Consider the following 19,291-nt stretch of genomic DNA (forward strand, 5'->3'; position numbering starts at 1 on the left):
AGGTCCCCGCTGTTTGGTCATGACATTATGGTGTCTTGGGTAATTTGCATATTTCTCTATTTTATATATATTATATTATATTTATATTATATTATTATAACATTATATTATATTATATTTACAGTAATTTATTTTCTGAAACCTAACTCAAATGTATGATTTGAGTAAAATATTTTGAGACGTTTACTCTTTATTTCATTGGTCCTCCTTTCCCATAGCCCTGAGCTCAGTAATTTGGTCAGGATTATTTGTATTGAGTGCATTTTGCTGTCATATGCATACCTTTTTCTCAGAGCTCTTTAATCACATAACCAAGTCCACAAACAGAAGCAAGATGGAAGAGCAGGAAGAGGGGCTGGGAAGCAGGCTGTGCTGGGCAGAGGCCAGATATTGGATGCCCTGTGGAATAGAGACAAGAAGCTGAAGGACAGAGCCCACAGACTGGTGCAGTGCTAGCCAGTAAACACCCTGCATGCACAACTGCACAGCCATCTCAGAGGCTCAGGCCCAGCAGAGCAACCCATCCGTCTAGAGGTCAGAGGCCTCATTCCCTCAACTCATTAGGGACCTTGTTGAAAAGTATTTTTCTCTCCTCCCATTCCTACTACCTTCCCATCACCTGTCACATAGCCAGCCTGAAAACAGGTTTGAGGTGGTGGGTCAGGTCCCACATAGGAGTGTTATTTGCTCCTGCATAGGCTGCCCACGGGCCACTGATCTGCCTAATGAGGGAAGCACAGCTAAAACAAGTTCCTGCATGAACAACAGAGAGGAGCAGGCTCATCTTGCTCAACACATTACTTACCAGGCCAATTAGATGGAAGGGGTTCCTCTCTGGCCCAAGATTCCCATGTAACTTTCTTATTAAGGTTCCTCATTCAATCCAAAGACTCCACTGCAGGTATAAAAGAAGGGAATGCTCATCATACACTTTGGATTGAGAAGATGACATCATGGGTATGATTTTTTTTTTAATTAAATCTATTCCTAGAAGTGGGATCATTGGGTCAAATGGCAGTTCCATTTTTAATTTTTTGAGGAAAATCCATACTGTTTTCCATAGTGGATGCACCAGTCTGCATTTCCACCAGCAGTGTCGTAGGGTTCCCTTTTTCCACATGCTCACCAGCACTTGTCATTTGTTGATTTGTTGATGGTAACCATTCTGACAGGTGTGAGGCAACACTTCATTGCTGTTTTAATTTGCATCTCTCTAATGATCAGTGACTTTTAGCATTTTTTCATATGTCTCTTGGCCATCTGTATGTCTGCTTTGGAGAAGTGTCTATTTAGGTCCTTTATCCATGTCTTAATTGGATTATTTATCTTCCTTTTGTTAAGTTGTATGAGTTCTTTATATATTTTGGAAATTAACCCCTCATCAGATGTATCATTGGCAAATATGTCCTCCCATACAGTGGTTCCATTTTCATTTTGTTGATGATTTCTTTTGCTTTGCAGAAGCTTTTTATCTTCAGAACCCAGAAACACCAATCAAAAAAGATATATGCATCCCTATGTTCATAGCAGCACTATTTACCATAGCTAAGATCTGGAAACAGCCCAAGTGCCTACCAGTAGATGAGTGAATAAAAAAGATGTGGTACATTTATACAATGGAATACTATTTAGCTATAAAAAAGAAGGATCTCTTACCCTTTGAGACAGCATGGAGGGATCTGGAGAACATTATGCTAAGCGAAATAAGCCAGTCAGTGAAAGGCAAGTATCACATGATCTCACTATATGTGAAATCTAATGAAAAAACTAAACTGATGAACAAAATGTATTCAGCGACATAGAAGCATGGAACAGACTGACAAATCTCAGAGTGAAGGCAGGTGGGTGGGAAGAGATTAACCAAAGAACTTATATGCACATATGCATAACCCATGGACACATACAATAGTGTGATGAAGGCCAGGGGTCGGGGGTGGGTGCAGTGTGGAGGGGGTTAATGTGAAAAAGGGGAACATTTGTAATACTTTCAACAATAAAAATAAAAACTTTTAAAAAGTTAACAATTTAAAAAATTTAAATCTAGAATTTTCTCATGAAGAACAATCATATGGTTCCTTTTTTTATGTTAAAGCATTAATTTGTTAAATGTAAATAATTACAATATGCTATACTACTAAAAATCTTGTTTTGGCATTGTTTCATTTTTTTTATATATAAAATCCTCTCTGAGACACTCAGCACATACTTTGGCTAGCATCAATGTTCACTTTAAAACTAGGAAAGCAAGAAGATTGTTCCTTCACTACTTGTTCCTTCACTACTCTTAATTTTTAGCATCTCTTCTATTTTCCAAGTCTATAATTATTTTATTAATTTTTTACTTTGAATAATTTTTTATTTTTCAATTACAGTTGACATATAACATTAGGTTAGTTTCAGATGTACAACCCAGAGATTAGACATTATATAACTTAGTAAGTGATCATCTTGATTAATCTAGTACCTATCTGACACCATAGATAGTTATTAGAAATTATTGATTATATTCCCTATGCTGTACTTTACATTCCATGGCTATTCTGTAACTACCAATTTGTACTTCTTATTCCCTTCACCCTTTTTACCTATCCCTTCACTCCCCACCCCCAATATGGCAGCCATCAAAATGTTCTCTGTATCTGTGAGTTTGTTTCTGGTCTGTTTGTTTGTTTATTTTGTGTGGTTTTTTTTAGATTCAATTGTTGATAGATATGTATTTTTTTGCCATTTTATTATTCATATTTTTATTTCTTCTTCTTCTTCTAGAAGAAGTTTAAACATTTCATGTAATACTGGTTTGGTGGTGATGAACTTCTTTAGCTTTTTCTTATCTGAGAAGTTCTTTATCTGTCCTTCAGTTCTAAATGATGGCTTTGCTGGGTAGAGCAATTGGTAGTAGCTACTTGCTTTTCATCTCTTTGAATATTTCATGCCAATCCCTTCTGGCCTAAAAAGCTTCTGTTGAGAAATCAGCTGACAGTCTTATGAGAGCTCCCTTGTAGATGACTAACTGCTTTTCTCTTGCTGCTTTTAAGATTCTCTCTTTGTCTTTAGCATTTTAATTATGATGTGTTTTAGTGTGGGCTTCTTTGGGTTCATCTTGTTTGGGACTTTCTGTGCTTCCTGGACTTGTATATCTATTGTCTTCACTAGGTTAGGGAAGTTTTCTGTCATTATTTTTTCACATAGGTTTTTATTTCCTCTCTCCTCCAGAGCCCCTGTGATGTGAATGTTGGTACACTTGAAGTTATCCCAGAGGCTCCTTACACTATCCTAATTTTTTAAAAATTCTTTTTTCTTTTTGCTGTTATGATTAAGTATTTCTGCTTCCTTATCTTCTAAATCCCTGATTTGATCCTCTGTTTCATCTACTCCACTGTTGATTCCCTGTAATGTATTCTTCATTTCAGTTCATGTATTCTTCATTTCTGACTGGTTCTTTTTTATGTTTTTTAGTTTCATTTTTATGTTTTCTATCTCTTTGTTGAAGTTCTCACTAAGTTTATCTATTCTTACCCTAAGTTCATTGAACATCCTTACAACCAGTGTTTTGAACTCTGTATCTAATAGATTGCTTCTCTCCATTTTGTTTAGTTCTTTTTCTGGAGTTTTGTTCTGTTCTTTCATTTGAGACATGTATCTTTGTCTCCTCATGTTGGCAGCCTCCCTGTGCTTGTTTCTATGTATTAGATAGAGCTGCTATGTCTTCCAGGGTTGGTAGAGTGGACTAATGTTGTAGGTGTTCTGTAGGGTCCAGTGGAAGAACCTCCCCAATCATCCAAGCTGGGTTCTCCAGGTGCACTGCCCCCATGTGAATTGTGTACACCAAGCATGTACAGTCTCCTATTGTAGTTGAGACTTGATTGTTGTTGGAACATCACTGAGCAGGATTTACCCCTAGGCTGATAGGCTGCAAAGACTGGTTTTGATCTCCATGGAGGATCAGCTGTGCAGGGGCCCACCCCAAAGGGCAGGACTAACTTAAGCGGGACTCTGGTGTCCACTGAGTCTTCCCCTAAGTGTGTCACTTGTAGATGTGGTTGGGTGGTGCTTCTACCACATGTGTTGGCTTTGGGGCCTCCAGGAGGTGCAAGCCAAGGTTAGCCACCGCCTGTGTTCTGCTTGGGAACAGCCTGCATGAGCTACAAAGTGATCTATTCATGGCTGCTACTTGTGCTGGGCTTGGAGGCTCCTAGTGGGGGCCAAGCTAGGAACCAAGGCCAGCAGCTGCTGGTGTCAGGCCTGGGGCCATTTAGTGAGAGCCACAGTGCACACCGAGGCCAGATGCTGTTTGTTTGAGAGATTTTAGGAAGTCTGAAGCATAAGTCAAGACAGGCCATTTGTATGCAAAAGCCACTGGAAACAGCTTGGGTGGGCTTGAAAGTTGGGTGGTGTGGGGTCTCAGGGAATCACAAGGGCAGGGCAAAAGGAGTGAGCCAGGTTGATGGAGATTCCAATATGGTGCTGTCCTATAGACTCTGGGGATGGGGGTCTCAGAAAAGGAACAATGGCCTCTGCCAGCTGTCTGGGAGAAAGCTGCTCTCCCTCCCTCTCTCCTCCAGCTCTGGCCCTGATGCCATACAATTCAGTTCCTCCTCATAAGTTCCTGGTGCCTTTCAAGCTGCTGTCCCTGAGTTGGAGCTTAGAGCAAGTGAGTCCAGTAAGTCTGTGCTCGAGCCCTTCAGGAAAACTGCCTGGAACTCCAGCAGCCCTCCATCTCACTCAACCACAATCCCTGCTGGTTTTCACATCCAGAAATTATGGGGACTTCTCTTCCCAGCACTGGAACCCTGGGCATAGGGGCCTGGTGTGGGGCTGGGATCTCTCGCTCCTCAGGGTGGACCTCACAGTCCAGATATCCCTCCTAATTTTTATTTGCCAAATGTAGGTGTGGGACCAACCCTTGTCCCATCTCCACCCCTCCTACCAGTCTTGATGCGGCTTCCTTATACCCTTAGTTGTAGGACTCCTGTTCAGCTAGAATTCAAGTGGTTCTGAATGATGGTTCTGTAGTTTAGTTGCAATTTTGATGTGATTGTGGGAGGAGGTGAGTACTGGGTTTACCTACACCACCCTCCTTATCTCCTTATTATTTTTCTTTTCCCACCTAAAGCTATCCCAGGCCATTTTCACATCCCACCTAGTTCAGGTGTGTTCTCAGTTATTAACTAGAATATATGTATTTAACTAACTTTTTAATACTCCCCCAAATCTTTCTGAGGTGTGGAGTTTCTCAGGGGTCTTTGGGCTCTCCATATACAGCCAGGAGTCCTAATTCTCTCTCCCCCTCCCTCTTTTCCCACAATCCCACTGGCCTTCCTCCTCTGGAGTCTAAAGCCTAAGTGCAGCGGAGAAAGTTATTTAACTTTGATTTTACTACTTGTTTTGCCAGTTGAATAATCCCACGATGCTCAAAAGCAGCTCTGTCCAATATTTAGAAGCCATTGCATCACTCTTCTAGGAGGAGCAATCAGTTAATTAGCAGCAGCTGCTGCTAAACTGAGTGTGAGTACAAACATCTCTCTGGAAAGCAATCCAGGAGCCCTCGAGGAGAAAGGTCAGTGCGGCTGTGGGGAAGGAGTGACTGGGAGAGGGAGTCAGAATCCAGCTGTCTATGGAGTGAGGGCTTAGGGTGAGACAGCCTTAAGGCCCTGCAAGATTTCATATCTCAGATAGGTTTGCTGGAGCATTAAAAATTAAATACCTACATCCTAATTAGCTTGCCCAGGACATAGCTGGAGCAGGTGGGATAGAGAAAAGTGGCCTGGGCAGCCCTCGGTGGGAGGAGATAAATAATAAAATGCTTGCAGATCTTGAAAGAGGAAGAGTTGTTAAACGTTAAATAAGAGCAGTAAACAAACAAATGGCAGTTCTTCCTTTCCTAATTACAAAGTGGACAGTGATGTTAGCCAAAGTGCATGGTGCTTCCCAGAGAGGTTTTGGGTTTTTTTTGTATAAAAAAGTGAATTAATGCCAAAACAGAATTTCAAAAAGTATAGCGTATTGTATTGTTTACATTTTAAAACCCTAACCTAAACAGGATGGCTGCACAAAAGAAGATTAAAGAGGAAACAGAGTCTCACAATGCAAAACCCACAATGTCCAGAATATAATTGAAATCACTCATCCTTCAATGAACCAGGAAGTCTCAACTTGAATTAGAAAAGACAGCAAACACCAACAAGGAGATGACACAGACTTTGGAGTTATTTGACAGGATTTTAAAGCAGCCATCAGAAAAATACTTTAACAAGCAATTGTTAACATACCTGAAAGAACTTTTTAAAAATAGAGAATCTTAGAATGAAATAGAACATATAAGGGAAACTAAAATGGAAACTTTAGAACTAAAAACCACCATAACTAGTGTGTGCGTGTGTGTGTGTGTGTGTGTGTGTGTGTGTGTGTGTGTGTGTGTAAATAAACCAGTATAGCAAGCCTATTTTCTTTCCTGAGGACATGAATTCATGAATACACAAAATACTAAGACATAATGGGGAAGTAAGATGTACCAAGGCAATTCAAAGAATTACAAGGGAATTGTACTAGCTTTGGCTAGTATGAAACCTAAATAAGATGGGTTAGTTTCTACGAAAATACAAGTTACCACCATTTTTCTATTGAAAAGAGATGGAATCTATACGAATAACATCAGGGAAAATTGACAATTGTTTCAGATCCAAGAAAAAAATTTTCAGATGTCAATGTCAGTCTTCCCTTTAATGACCTTTTTTAAAAATCTCCTGGTATCTAGCATAGTGCTTGACATCTAATACACACACAGTATCTATTCAATTAATAAATGAATTCATAAAATGGATGAATAAAAAGAATCTTTTAAGTATAAGAAAAATGTGACATTGTGTGTTTTTTTCCATTTTATGATCTGGTTATGTAGCATATTTTCAAGGGCTGTGATTATCTATATATTTGTTATGGGGAAAGTTTGTCAAACTGAAAAGTTAATGGGGTCATAAATCCTTTCAACAAACATGAGATTTTAAAAGGCTGATAAAACTGAATCTGTTTGGATTAATAGTAGCTTCTCAGCTATTATTTCCAGATATGTTATTGCCACACAAGTGCATTGAGGCAAACGTCTTCATTGACCTGAATCCTGTGGGAATTCCTCATAGTGGGAACAGCTTCAGATGTTCCCTATGTTATTAATGAGAAAGATTAATGTTATTTTTGACAGGACCCACTCAACAAGGCTATGAGAACATTCTGGCAAACGTGAGGTTTTCTATTCTCAGTTGTTGGGAACAATATATGGTAGTTTTACAAATGACATGGGTGTTGAATTTCAGGTCAGTGAGAAAACCAACCAATATCAAAACTGTTCTTGAATCCCTTAAGTCGCCCATGATTTTGGGATAAATAACTCTCTCTCTCTCTCTCTCTCTCTCTCTCTCTCTCTCTCTCTCTCCATATATATATTTTATGGTGTAATTTTATGGAACAATAACATTTCTTCTCCTGACTTCAGAGCCAATTGAGAGAGAGATACAAAGTCCCTTAGATGGATATCAATCATTACCTTACTATTAAATAGATATTTGAAAACAGAGTGTGTGATTTCAATGAACTTCCTAGTACATTCCCCTTAATTAGACAATGTACACACCTAGTCACAGGCAGGATGAACAACTGTAGGCCTCCCTACTGGGATAAGCCCCTAAATACAAGGTGGAGATAATTAATGAATTAATGCATCCCTCTTGTAGTCAAGCTGGATACAAATAAAGAGAGATGCCAGAATGTACAGAGTACACCCAGTTCCTACAAATAAAATCTCCAATCACATAATCTATCTTCCTCCTAAAGGAAGAATAAGTAAGCAGTGAGAAGAGAGGCCAGAAATATTACTCTAGCCAACATTCTGTACATGGGAAAATTAGGCCAGGAGAGAGTTGGTTAGCCTTAATGGTACAAAATATAATAATTTCCCAGGTGGATTCTTAAAAAATTAAATAGTTAAAGCATTTGATGTTTGCACCACTTCAGGAAATTGCTTAATGTTTTAACTTGCTGATTCTACCCATTTACAGTCATTATTGTTATTATCTGTAGACAACTGATCAGTCCTCTAACTTGTCCTTATGTTCCTCTTTGGTATTCAATTAATACTTTAAAAATGTCTTACTCAAACATAAATTACAAAAACATTTTTCAGGACTGAAGGAGCTCGAGTTTCCTGATTGAAAGAGCCAACTGAATGCCCAGTGCAAAGACTGAAAGAAGACACACAGCAACATGCATCCTTATGAAAAGATACAGCTAGAAGACAAAGGTCTTAACATTTCTGATTGAAAATGATTTCTAAGCTGGAATTCTATACTTATAATGGTATTTTCAGACAGCAAAAATTCAGTACTTATCTTCCATGCATCATTTTTCCAGAGGCTGATCAGAGCATGAGCATGTGCTCCAACAAAAAGAGGAAATACATTAAAAAACACACACACAAAAAAAAAAACAAACAAAAAAAAACATGGTCTCCAGGACACGGAAACCCCAAATGGGAGTGTATAAAGCCCATGGCATTAGCTCTGCAGCAGACCTGGAAGTCCAGACTGGAGCAGAAGGAGGGAGAAGCTGGGTGTGAGGGGAATGGAACAGATATTTTCTTGCACGTACAAGCATTTGAAAAATTATATATTCAAATATGTGACAGACGTTTGAATATGTGGAAAAAAATTAAGGCCCATAAAAACTAAGCAAATGAATTTGTAAAACATATATTAACTATCTGAAAAATTAAAAGTTGTACAAAACTGTATACTACTTGACTCAGAAGCAACTGACATTTATATTGTCATAATAAGAGAAACACTAAATGTTGAGTAAACTAAAATTACAATTATTCTGTGAAGATAAGAGGAAGAGGAAAGGGAAGAAAGTTTAATCTTCATCTTCCATGGTAAGCCGTTAGTAGATGACGTCTAACTCCAGCAAATCCAAAATAGCAACAAGCACATAATATTTAGATGTATGGAGGGAAATATCAAGTTCACCAGCTGGGAGACGTCATTGTGATTATTTTGAAAATACAGCAGTTGGAAAAAATACAATGAAGGGCAACACTGTTCAGGCCAAACAAAATACATGAACAGCCCGTTTAACCTGTGGTCTACCGTTGTGACTCTACCCTCTTGAAACGGGCACACTAGGGCTTCCACCAAGACCTTTGGGTGCGTCCCTGACGAGGGGGCAGGGGATGAGGAGCACAGAGCTGCAGGGCTCCAGGCCCTCTCACCGCATCAACCAGAGCAACTATCCTTTTATCTAGTTTACCTTTGGGGCTACCATGTGATAACATATGTGAAGAGTCCTATACTACCCTAACAAATAAATGTTTGAAAAGTATTGGCCTATAAATGTGGCACTGGAGAACACTTCCAAAGCAAACATACAAGCCAATACACCACCCAGCGTGGACTGCTGCTTCTGGGCGTAGCTTTAGATTGGCTGGGAACCAGTGAGGAGAAAACACAGTCTGCAGACAACACCAGCTGCAGACAACACCCCTGACATCAGGCAGGAACAGTCGCAGGACATGGGGCTCTGGTGAAATAATATGCCAGCCCTCGGGGTTATCACCTCCCAGCAGGTTTGGAACTCTGGCTTTAGAAACATAGGGGAGCAAAAGCCTCAGGCCCTGGAATGCACATTTTAAAAACGGGGAAAGAATACACACCCAAACACCAAGCATCCGCTGCATCCAGGTGAAAAAACTCATAAATATAAGGGAAGCTCTGGGCAAAAAGAATGATCTTTGGAATCCTAACTCCAAGGACAGCGGGAAATATTTATATTCATGGTATAAATAAAAGTATTTAATGCAGTTAAAAGTATAAAAGGCCAATGTGTATATGGAGGTTAAGCCAGAAATGAATTGAAAGCCTATTTAAAACTTATGATAGAGGATTGGAAATTTTTTGAGATATTTGCAGTTTCATGTATATAATTTACTCTTTTTTTTAAGCAAAGGTGGTTTGTTAAAAGTGACATAACATTATTTAATTTTTGTGCTTTTATGGGACTTTTCATATAAATAAATGCATGAATTTTAGGGGCAGTCTTTTTATCAGACCAAGGGTTGGGATTTGGAGAAACTGGAACTTGAATATCTCCCATGCATACGAAAGGTGAGATTCCACAAGGATGGGCAATAAAATCGGATACTGCTAAGGCTGCCAGATTTAGCAAATAAAAACATAGTTAAATTAGAATTGCAGACAAACATCAATGTGTCCCAACTGTATTTTATCTGGCAACCCTAATGACTGGAGAATCAACCCAACAATTACCAGAGCTTGCATTTGGCTGGGAGACAGATGTTTCAGTTCCAATGAGTCTGAGTGGAGAGGCACAGTGAATACCCAGAGAGTCAGTCAAGACTCCAGAATATCCGCTTCCTAAAAACTGAACTGGTTGTAGAGTGTAGGTCCATCCGGACCACCCTGATGAAGCTCACAGAGACCAGATGAGACCGTGAAGGCAGTGAGCGTACGTAGGAAAGTGAGGAGGCCCAAAGACTGCACCCTGGAGCCTCAATGGTAAGAAGTCTGAGAAAAAAGATGGAATCAGTAGAGGATAAGAAGAAGTGACTAGTGACATGTGAAGAAAACCAAGAGTATGTGATGTCCTGGAAGTTAAGTGAAGAAGGTACATGAGAGAGAAGAATGAGGATAACTGTCAAATGCTCCTGAGAATGAGCCACTGAATTTAACGATGTAAAAGTCACTTATCAAGTGAAGTTGATCAGAGGATTTCCAATGGAGTCGTGGGGTCAAGAGCTGGACTGCAGTGAATTATCTAAGACAGCAGTGGACAAGTACAGACAACTATTTTGAGGAATTTTGCTGCTAAAAGTAACAGAAATGGGGCAGTAGCTGTAGGAGGGACTGAGACCAAGAGAGAGTTTGTTTATAATGGAAGAAGCAATATAATGTTTAGCAGTTTATGGGAATAATCCAGTGAGGAAGGAAAATATAATGTTGCAGGAAGAAGAGAAGAAATGTACTGCAGTGATGTCTTTGCATATATGTGACAGGGACTAGAGGTGCTGGCCTTAGATAGGTATGTGGATAGCTCATCTCTAGTAAGAGGCCGAAGGACAGTGTATGTGGGTGCAGATGCTGCTAAAGGGTAAATGTGTAGCAAGGGCCTGAAGAAGTATTTTTCTGAGTGCTTCTACTTCCTTAGGGAAGGAGGAAGAAAGGTCATTGTCTGGGGGCAAGGATGGAGGAAGGAGCAAGTATGTCAAGGATTTGAAGAGATAGGAGATGGTAGAAAATAGTGTAGGAAAGCTGAATGGTGAATAGACCCAAGAAATATAGTGAGATTGCCAGGCAGCAGCATTAGGCCCGTTTGATGTTTATAGTTATAAATTTTAAGTGGGGCTAATCATAGGGTAGTGTGCTTTCCTTCAGCCACATGCCGTGCTGACTAGGTGGAGAGCTAGGTTAATCAGGGTTGTGTTTTTCTAAATGGATACAAGAGAGAGGCAGAGGAATTGAGGGTGGTTGAGACCGTTTTTAAGATGGCAAGCGAGAGAAGTGAAAGGGGATGATGGACAGGGAAAAGGTACCAGGAACAAAGGACTGGAAGTCTTGATGAGGTCAAAGGATTGTTAAAGGTGAACTTTAAAAGGCCATTGGAAAAATCACACGTGCTTATTATGGAACTACCAAGAATTAAGACGGGAGAAGTGGAAAAAATTACTCTGAGCCATGAAATGACAGCTTTTTTAACTTGACCAATTTATTTTGATAGATAGGATGACAATACACTAGTAAGTACTAGAGGCCAAGCCACCTGATGTGTTGGCAAAGACCCAGCCAAACATATTCTGACAAGATGTTCTCAATTCTAGCTGGTTCTTGGGGGCTTCGGGATTTTTGCAGCAGTGAGAGGTAAAGGTTAATTTATCTGACACTACCCCTTGGCAGGCTTCCTAGAGTGAGAGCTGGCTTCCTGCAGGGCAGGACCATTTGGGAAACATCCCAAGAGAATACTCAGGTGGAGGAATAGGGCTAGAGGCCTGTTCCTGGAGGACTTGGACCTGAAACTGGAAGAATTGGACCTGAGCTCCTGTTCAAATCAGGAATGATCTGGTACTGTCCCAACCATGAACGCTGAGATGGCAGAAAAGGGAAGTCCATCAAGGTTCAGAACAAGGCACTTGTTACACCCGAGTTGATGCTGGCACTTCCCGAAGCCTGCAGCATATTAGTGCACAGAGTTTGGCCTACATCGTGCTGGGTCATATTGCACTGTCCCAGAGAGCAACAGGCAAAGGAGGAAGTGCATACCTGCTTCTCTTCCTGCCTCTATGAGTTCCCCTGAATTAATGCTGCTCCAGGTCTAGTGTGTGTGGTATCAGGTCATTCATCCTCTGTGTGCTTCATCAGCAAACATGATTAAACTCCCCTCTTCTTCTTCATAGCTGTATATTTCAAGAACAAAAATAAATAAATAAAGAAAAAGGTAATGCTTTTGTCCTAATCACACAGCCAGTATCCTGTATTACAATGACCTGTTCTGTAAGGGTTTGAGGAACTGGCCTGGGAAGTCCAGTAGAAGAAGGAAACTCAAAGCGTTAAGGCATTTTTCAGTACCAGCAATGGGTTACTAAGGCAGGGATGGCGAGTATAAATTTCCCTATGCATTCATCATACTTCAAAGGCATAGCAGATGTCAAGGCTCTCTTTTCTGATTCACTCCCAAAAGAATTTTGCACAGTACTTCAGAGAACCACAGCAGTTAGTTGGAGTTAGCACTGAACACCCTCATATGTACCTTTTGTGATAAAGAATGAATTGATCATAACACAGGATGGGGAAAAAGTAGGTTTACAGTTGTGAGAATGAAAAACAGAATTTATTCTTGTATTATTATTTATTAATTATTGTATTATTTTCAATATGAACAACTATAAATCTACTTTGTCCCAGTCTGTACTCAAAGAGAATGGATTCTGGGCATCTAACACCAGCTAGAGATTATTGCAACTCATCTGAATTTTTATTTAAAAACAACAACAACCTCACGCCCCTGGGTCTGGGTGGGTCTGGGTCCCGGGTCCGGGTGAGGCTGTGCCCCTGGGTCCGGGTGAGGCTGGATCCCGGGTCCGGGTGAGGCCGCACGCCCCCGGGTCCAGGTGAGGCCGCGCGCCCCTGGGTCCGGGTGAGGCTGGGTCCCGGGCCCAGGTGAGGCCGCGCCCCTGGGTCCAGGAGAGGCCACGCGCCCCTGGGACCGGGTGAGGCTGGGGCCCGGGCCCGGGTGAGGCCGCGCACCCCTGGGTCCGGGAGAGGCCACGTGCCCCTGGGTCTGGGTGAGGCTCGGTCCCGGGCCCGGGTGAGGCCGCACGCCCCTGGGTCCGGGTGAGGCCTCGCGCCCCTGGGACCGGATGAGGCCGCGTGCCCCCGGGTCCGGGTGAGGCCACGCGCCCCTGGGTCCGGGTGAAGCTGGATCCCGGGTCCGGGTGAGGCCGCGCGCCCCTGGGTCCGGGTGAGGCCTCGCGCCCCTGGGACCGGATGAGGCCGCGTGCCCCCGGGTCCGGGTGAGGCCACGCGCCCCTGGGTCCGGGTGAAGCTGGATCCCGGGTCCGGGTGAGGCCGCGCGCCCCTGGGTCCGGGTGACACTGGGTCCTGGGTCCGGGTGAGGCTGCGCCCCTGGGTCCGGGAGAGGCCACGCGCCCTTGGGTCTGGGTGAGGCTGGGTCCCAGGCCCGGGTGAGGCCGTGCGCCCCTGGGTCCAGGAGAGGCCATGCGCCCTTGCGTCTGGGTGAAGCTGGGACCCGGGCCCGGGTGAGGCCGCGCGCCCCTGGGTCCGGGGGAGGCCGCACGCCCCTGGGACCGGGTGAGGCCGCGCGCCCCTGGGACCGGGTGAGGCCGCGTGCCCCCGGGTTCGGGTGAGGCCGCGTGCCCCTGGGTTCGGGTGAGGCCACGCGCCTCTGGGTCCGGGTGAGGCTGGATCCCAGGTCCGGGTGAGGCTGCGCGCCCCTGGGTCTGGGTGAGGCTGGATCCTGGGTCCGGGTGAGGCCGCGCCCCTGGGTCAGGGCGAGACCAAACCAGAGGGAGTCGGACCTGCATTACCACCATTTGTCCACCATCCAGAACTGAAAAGTCAGTGCTGACATGTACACATAAGGAACTGGTGGACATTGAAATTGGGTCTCAAAAGATCTGTTGGTCCAGAAAGAAACTCACTACAGACTGATTCATTTGCCTGTCAGCATAACTATTATTGCTTGTCTCACATTTGGTTCTTATAAGTATATTTCTAGTAACACATGATCTCACTCATCTAGGGGAAATGATGAACAACATAGACTGATGAACAAGAACAGACCCAGAAACAAGGAGGCATCGACCGGACTGTCGGGCCTCAGAGGGAGGGTAGGGGAGGGTGGGGGTAGGGGGGTGAGATCAACCAAAGGACTTGTGTGCATGCATACGAGCCTAACCAATGGTTAAGGACAACAGGGGGGTGGGGGCATCCGTGGGGAGGGGTGTGGGATGGGAATGGGGGGATGAGGACAAATATGTGACACCTTAATCAATAAAGAAATTAAAAAGAAAGAAAAAAAGAATGATACTCAGAAGAAGAACAACAAAAAAACAACAACAACAACAAATTCTTGAAATTCTATTCACTTCCCCAATAAATGCATTAATCAATAGGATCTAATAGCCTCTTGATTCTACCTCATTGCTACTCATCACATATCAGCAGTCTTGGCTCAACTACTGATTTATATTTAAAGCTCAATATGATCCAAACCATAGATTTGTAATCCACCATGAAACTGAGCTATTATGAGATTACTGACAAAAAAAAAAAAAGGAGAGAGATACTATAGCATAGGACAATATTGTGAATCTTAAAGTCAAACAGATGTGAATTTGTATCAAATTACCATCTTTTTTACCTTAAGTTTCATAATATTCTCAAACCTCAGTTTCTCTTCTACAGAGTGGAGGTGATAATACCAACAACCTTGAGGGAAATTTTTTATACTTTTTTATTTAATTTATTGGAATGACATCCTATCTAATAAAAGAGTAATATGCAAATTGACCATACCTCTGCTACGCCCACCAGCCAATCAGGAGCGAATATGCAAATAAACCAAACCAAGATGGCTGCGGCCACAGAGAACAGGAGGGAGGCTTGGGTTTCCCTGGCAATAGAGGAAGCCAAGCTTTCCGCCTGCCCTTGCCAGCCTAGGCCTCCACTCAATGCTACAAAGTTTCAATGATAGAAGATAAATAAATCCAAACACAAATGGCAGCAGCCATGGAGCTGGAAAGAGCAGGAGGCTAGGGTTGCCCCTGGCGATGGAGGAAGCAAAACTTCTGAAGCCCTGGACCTGCCTTGGCCTCCGCTCCAGGCTACAAAGTTTCAATTATAGAAGATACATAAATCCCAACAGAAATGGCTGCCGCCACGGAGCAAGCAGGAAGCTTGGCTCCACTCCAGGCTACAAAGTTTCAATTATAGAAGATAAATAAATCCCAGATACCAGGGCCTCCGCTTGGGTTGCCAGGGGACGTGGCCAGCCTGCAAACCACCACAGGCCCCTTGCCCAGGCCGCCCCACGCCCCAGGGGAACCCCCACCCTGATCCGGGACACCCTTCAGGGCAAACCAGCTGGCCCCCACCCATGCACCAGGCCTCTATCCTATCTAATAAAAGAGTAATATGCAGATTGACCATCACTCTAACACACAAGATGGCTGCCCCCATGTGGTCAAAGATCCTGCCCCCATGTGGACACAAGATGACCACCACAAGATGGCCAGCAGGGGAGGGCAGTTGGGGGGGACCAGGCCTGCAAGGGAGGGCAGTTGGGGGTGATCAAGCCTGCAGGGGAGGGCAGTTAGGGGTGACCAGGCCGGCAGAGGAGGGAAGTTTTGGGTGACTGGGCCTGCAGGGAAGGGCAGTTGGGGGGACCCAGGCCTGCAGTGGAGAGCAGTTAGGGGGGACCAGGCCTGCAGGGGATGGCAGTTAGGGGCAAACAGGCCGGCAGGGGAGCAGTTAGGCATCAATCAGGCTGGCAGGGGAGTGGTTAGGGGGTGATCAGGCTGGCAGGCAGAAGCGGTTAGGGGCAATCAGGAAGGCAGGCAGGAGAGCAGTTGGGAGCCAGCAGTCCTGGATTGTGAGAGGGATGTCCCAGATTGGAGAGGGTGCAGGCTGGGCTGAGGGAAACCCCCCCTCTGTGCACTAATTTCATGCACCGGGCCTCTAGTTGGTTAAAATAATGATATAGGTTTCCAGTATACAATGCTATAATACATCATCTGTATATTGTATTGTGCATTCACCACTCCAAGTAAAGTCTCCTTCCATCACCACTTATCCCCTCTATACCATTTTCTACCTCTCCCCATCCCCTTTTCCCTCTGGTAATCACCATATTGTTGTCTGCGTCTATGAATTGTTTGGTTTTTTTGCTTAATTCCTTCATCTTTTTCACCCAGCTCTGCAACCTCCCTCTTCTCTGACACCTGTCAGTCTGTTCTCTATGAGTCTGTTTCTATTCTTTTTTTTTTTTTTTTGCGGGGGGGGGGCACGAGGAAGCTCATATTTTGTTCATTAGATTCCACATATAACTTATCATATGTTATTTGTCTCTCTGACTGGCTTATTTCACTTAGCATAATACCCTCTAGGTCCATCCATGCTGTCACAGAGGGTAAGATTCCCTATTTTTTATGGCCAAGTAGTATTCTATTGCACCACAGCTTTTTTATCCATTCATCTACTGATGGACACTTGGGCTGCTTCCATATCTTGACTATTGTAAATAATGCTTCATTGAACATAGGGACACATACATTCTTTCTGATTGGTGTTGCAAGTTTCTTCAGGTATATTCCCAGAAGTGGAATTGCTGGGTCATAAGGCAGTTCCATTTTTAATTTTTTTAAATTTCTTTAAAAATTTTTTTTTAATACTCACCCAAGGATATGTTAGTTGTTGTTTTTTTCTTTTGTTATTGTTTTGTTTTTTATTAATTTCATACAGAGAGAAAGGAAAAGAGAGAGAGAAATATCCATGTGAAAGAGAAACATCAATAGGTAGCTTCCCATACCTACCCTGACCAGGGACTGAACCTGCAACCTAGGTATGTGCTCTGACTGGGACTCGAACCCACAACCTTTCTGTGTATGGGACAATGCTCCAACCAACTGAGCCACCTGGCCATGGCTCATTTTGAATTTTTTGAGGAAACTCCATACTGTTTTCCACAGTGGTTGCACCAGTCTGCATTCCTACCAACAGTGCATGAGAGGATTCCCTTTTCTCCACATCCTTGCCAACACTTACTGTTTCTTGATTTATTGATGAATGCCATTCTAACAGGTGTGAGGTGATATCTCATTGTGGTTTTAATTTGCATTTCTCTGATGATTAGAGATGCTGAGCATCTTTCCATATCTATTGGCATCTGTATGCTCTCTTTGGAGACATGTCTATTCAGGTCCGTTGCCCATTTTTTAACTAGATTGTTTGTATTTTTGGTGATCACTTGTATAAGTTCTCTATAAATTTTGACATTAACCCCTTCTCAGATGTATCATTGTCGAATATGTTCTCTCATTCGGTGGGTTGTCTTGATTTTGTTGATTGTTTCCTTTGCTGTGCAAAAACTTTTTAGTTTTATGTAGTCCCATTTGTTTCCTTTTGTTGTTGTTACCCTTGCCCAAGGAGATATATCAGAAAAAATATTGCTACGAGAAATGTCTGAGATTTTACTGCCTACTTACTGGTAGGATTTTTATGGTTTTGAGTCTAACATTTAAATCTTTAATCAATTTTGAGTTTATTCTTGTGTGTGTAAAAAGGTGGTCTGGTTTCATTTTTTTGCATGTATCTGTCCAATTTTCCCAACACCATTTATTGAATAGACTGTCTTTATCCCATTGTATGTTCTTGCTTCCTTTGTCAAATATTAATTGACCATATGGACATGGGTTTATTTCTGGGTTCTCTATTCTGTTCCATTGATCTATATGTCTATTTTTATGCTAGTACCATGCTGTTTTGATTACTATGGCCTTGTAGTATAGTTTGATATCAGGTAATGTGATTCCTCCAACTTTGTTCTTCTTTCTCAAGATTGCTATGGCTATTTGGAGTCTTTTGTGACTCCATAAAATTTTTTTGAAATATTTGTTCTAGTTCTGTGAAATATGCCATTGGTTTCTTGATAGGAATTGTGTTGAACCTATAGGTTAATCTGGGTAGTATGGACATTTTAATTATATTAATTCTTCCCATCCATGAACACAATATATACATCCACTTATTTGTATCTTCTTCAATGTCTTATAATTTTCTAAGTACAGGTCTTTTACATCCTTAGTTAAATTTATTCCTAGGTATTTTTTTATGCAGTTGTAAGAGGGTAATTTTGATTTATCATGAAAGTGTAATATATATAAAGTATCTAGTACAGAACTAGAACAGAATTAGTGCCCAATTAATAACTATTACTATAAATGTATAACTTACTTGCTATAGATCTCAAGCAATTTTCCTATGCTAAGGGTAGACTTTTCCACTCACTATCATTAGCAAAAAAAAAAAAAAAAAAAAAATACAGGCAGCTGTTTCCATGTGGATTTCTGATCATGTGAGTCAGTGTTAAAAATCTTGGCTCCATGACCAAAAATTTGATAGCTTTGCAAGCTGTTCCAGAAATGGGTCACAGTATTATTTTTCTCTTTTAGTGGTTATATAGAAAGATGAAGCTTTTATGTGTGAATTTGTTAACCTCCCTTCTTCTTATCAACTTATGACCTTCTAGAAAGAAGGAACTAGGTTGATTGTAATAATGACCACATTCCTGTGTACAGGAAGGTGCCATTAAACTGTGAAGAATGTCCCCAGCCAACTATCCTAGTTCCAAAATAAAGGAGGGGGTTGTCCTCATGTTTGCCCCAAAGCCAAAAACCTAAAGCCACAGAGAAAACATCACCACTGTGGTAGAGGCTCTCCTGAGTCAGAAAAAAAGGGGGAGATATCTTAGCTTCTTCCTTTTGCTCACCTTCTAATCTCTTACCAGTCCCTTCTGTTGACCAAACATCGAGAACCACCTGACAAGATAGCTTGACATAAGCTACAGGGGTAATACTGGCATACCGGGACCAGGGGCAGGGGCAGGAAGTAATCTAAGGACCAATGGGAAAACAACTGAAATCTTCTTTCAGTTTCTTGAAAAGGCCAAGCTCTTTCCAATGTCAAGATATTTACATATTCTGTGCCCTCTGCCT

The 19,291-nt window shown here is 42.4% G+C and overlaps 1 protein-coding gene across 6 annotated transcripts in view; it reads right to left on the reverse strand.

Moving 5' to 3' along the window:
* The window catches only part of LOC307101361 (uncharacterized protein), a 156,169-nt gene that overhangs the window by 10,613 nt on the left and 126,265 nt on the right, over positions 1–19,291 (reverse strand). For 3 of the 6 annotated variants that reach the window (XR_013813664.1, XR_013813665.1, XR_013813667.1), the window contains 2 exons: positions 12,321–12,454; positions 806–895 (listed from right to left, as the gene is read on the reverse strand). The gene's annotated coding sequence lies outside the window, so the exon portion shown is untranslated. Of the gene's footprint in view, positions 1–282; positions 400–805; positions 896–12,320; positions 12,455–19,291 lie in introns of all 6 variants that reach the window. The other 3 variants (XR_013813663.1, XR_013813666.1, XR_013813668.1) reach the window with 2 other exon arrangements.

This window comes from Cnephaeus nilssonii (assembly GCF_951640355.1).
Source record: "Cnephaeus nilssonii genome assembly, chromosome: 6".
In the NCBI taxonomy this organism is placed as follows: domain Eukaryota; kingdom Metazoa; phylum Chordata; class Mammalia; order Chiroptera; family Vespertilionidae; genus Cnephaeus; species Cnephaeus nilssonii.